A 3,363-nucleotide genomic window follows, 5' to 3' on the forward strand; every position below is an offset into this window, starting at 1 on the left:
TCTGGCTTTTCTCAGTCTAGAAAGCTCCAAATTCAAAAATAATTTCACATTTCTTCTACATAAATGACCCATTTTAAATATATATTCCTCTTATCCCTTTAATTTAGAGGCCGCTAACATGATACTATTACAACAGAAAACACTCAACACGCTCTTGCCTGCTCATCCACATAAAACAGTGCTTGGTGTCTCGAGAACGCAAACCCTGAAATAGATTCCAAGATGCAAGCCTTGAAAAAAAAAAAAAAAAAAGTTATCTCTGCGCAAACCTCAAAAGGCAAACCCGCGAAAACGCCAACGGCGTGCACATGCACATCACGTGTTTAGTCTATAGCTATGTGAGTTTGAATATATATGTGCGCAGGCGTGTTGTCTACCACCACCAGCAGTCAATTTTGATATAGGTGTTATCAACTGGCCGGGGATTTGAGATCGCACTAGACGTGAAGGACTATAATGCATTAAGAGCTCGCTCAAGTACTGCGGAGCTGAACCATTTAGCGCTTTGTAAGTAATCAGCAATATTTAAAATGTATACGATGTTTACTAGGGAGCCAATGCAGTGTTGATAGAGTGCTAATATGGTCATACTTCCTGGTTCTGGTAAGAACTCGAGCGGCTGCGTTTTGGACCAGCTGTAGTTTGTTTATTAAGCGTACAGGGCAACCACCCACAATAGCATTACAAGAATCTTGCCTTGATGTCATGAACACATTAACCAATTGTTCCGCATTTGTCATTGAGAGCATATGATGTCATTTAGATATTTTAAAATGGAAAAATGCGTTTTACAGATTTAACTAAACTGACTATAGCTATAGTTCATTTTTTTTCTTCCATCATCTTTCAGGTCCCTTTCTAAAGCGGGATAATTAGTCCTCCAAGGGCTCCTAATTGTTTGAGGATAAAGAGGTGATTTGGGCTTGGGAATACTTCATCATGCTAATCAAAGGCTGGAGAAATCGGAGCACTTGATAGTGCTTGTGAGCTCTCAGAAACTGCTCTGTGAGCGGCTGCACCATTGACCCCAGTGCCACTCAACTTTGCCTCAGGTACTACTGCCCATTGTTTCCTTTAATGAATCAGTCATTCAGATTCATTAGTTCATGGAATGGGAAACAAAAAAAGAGTTTGCTACCTGCATGTGTATAACATAATCACCCAAATAGAGGAGTGTGACATGGGTCTTCCCTATAGTGAGACTCTAAAAGCCTGTATTTAAACAATTAAATAATCATTTGTTAAAGATCTTGTTTTAAACAAATGATCTTTTTGGGTAAAATATGTGGCCAAAAATAAATGGAGCACATAAACGGAGAAACAAAGACATCTGGATGTTTTTGTAACAGTTTGTGGCTTTCATCAGAAATGCATTGTTCCCTCACAGCTCCATGTAGAAACTGTTTTGTTTTTTACCATTTCCATGCAATGTGCTAAAAATGTCAATAAAGTCGACTTTGACGTTGAATGTGAAATTTTCTTTAATAATTACATTGCTGAAACTTGAAAGAGAATGCAAATATGAATATTTCCAATAACTGGCTTTAGTTCTAAATATATTTTTCATTGTGACATCACAGTTGTTATGTATCAATGGATGTAGGTACAAATCCCATTGAGACCACGAGGTGTTGTTTGAAAGTTCAAATGAGCCAATCATGGTCAACCTGCTCTTGGTCAGTTCCCATAGCAATAAGATACCCATGGGTACTGGGTTAATCTGAAGGAAACAACATAGTAAAGAAACAGTACATCTGATCTCAAGATTGGCCCTCCTGGGCTGATTTTGGAATTATGACATCTAAGTTTCCAGGGTGATTGACAGCTTTAACTTCTCCCTGTTTTTGTCCAGTTTTCCATTTTTCCTCTAATTTGCAGTGTCCTTGCCCACCTGTTCTGTGCGCAGACAAGCACAAAGCAAAGCACGTGCTACACCAGACACTCAGCCACTGGTTTTTGTCCCAGTCAGACAAAAGGCCTATTTAGGCTGGGTCACACAACCAAGGGCAGAATGTGGAACCTGAGGGGTGGGGGTGAGGGCATTATGGAGCAAATCTGGTGGGGTTTAAACTCCCTGTCCCGGCCCCTGCGTGAGTTGGTGAGCTGTGTGCTTCGGGGGCAGCTGTTTAGACTTGTTTATTTGTGGGTTATAAGTCCGTGTGTTTGCGAAGGATTCTCTGTTAATTCATATTACATCAACACAAGGGACGATGGTGCAAATGGAGGAATTAAACCTTTATTTAAAAGATTAGTTCACTTTTTAAAGGAAATTGCTGATAATTTACTCACCCCCATGTCATCCAAGATGTCCATGTCTTTCTTTCTTCAGTCGAACAGAAAAAGTTTTTGATGAAAATATTCCAGGATTTTCTCCACATAATGGACTTCAATGGGGTCCAAACGGTTCAAGGTCCAAATGAGAGTTTCAGTGCAGCTTCAAAGGGCTTTAAACGACGCCAGACGATGAATAAGGGTCTTATCTAGTGAAACGATTGGTCATTTCAAAAATAAATAAAAAAGTTGAAGTTTTATAAACACAAATGCTGATGTGTGTTTGCGACTCTCCTGTTTGAACTCATTCGTCAAAAATGAACAAATCTTTTTTTCGAGTCATTTGGTTCATTCAACGAACAAAATGAAAGAAATGACTCGAAAAAACTTTTTTTTTTTTTTGATGAACGAGTTCGAACAGGAGAGTCACGAACGTGCGTCACAGAACAGAGCAAGGCAAGCATTTGTGCTTATAAAACTTAAACTTTTTTACTTATTTTTAATATGACCGATCGTTTCGCTAGATAAGACCCTTATTCATCGTCTGCTGTCATTTAAATCCCTTTGAAGCTGCACTGAAACTCTCATTTGGACCTTGAACCGTTTGGTTCCCCTTGAAGTCCATTATGTGGAGAAAAATCCTGGAAAGTTTTCATCAAAAGCCTTAATTTCTTTTCGACTGAAGAAAGAAATACATGGACATCTTGGATGACATGGGGGTGAGTAAATTATCAGCAAAAGTTTTTTTTTAAAAGTGAACTACTCCTTTAAGAGGTCATCACATTTTCAGATTAGGAAATCAGTTGTTTAAATGAAAAAACGAACTCTTCGGGAATAAATCAAGGTTAGATCGTCTGAACCCATTTGTCCTCTAAAATATTATTGCATAATAATCTGTTAAAAAAGAGGCTTGATTTTATTCCTCATGAGCCTAGAAAATATATTTTGACACTGATGGGGGAAAAACAGCAATGGTCCAGCGTAAATGTATGGATTGAGTTGATAGTCCATTTGACTACACCATTGGGCTCACAATAGCATTTTTATTGACTTCCGAGTCCCCGGGGACGAGCAGACGTGGATCATGGGGGT

Source organism: Pimephales promelas, chromosome 15, assembly GCF_988280905.1.
Source record: "Pimephales promelas chromosome 15, fPimPro1.hap1.1, whole genome shotgun sequence".
In the NCBI taxonomy this organism is placed as follows: domain Eukaryota; kingdom Metazoa; phylum Chordata; class Actinopteri; order Cypriniformes; family Leuciscidae; genus Pimephales; species Pimephales promelas.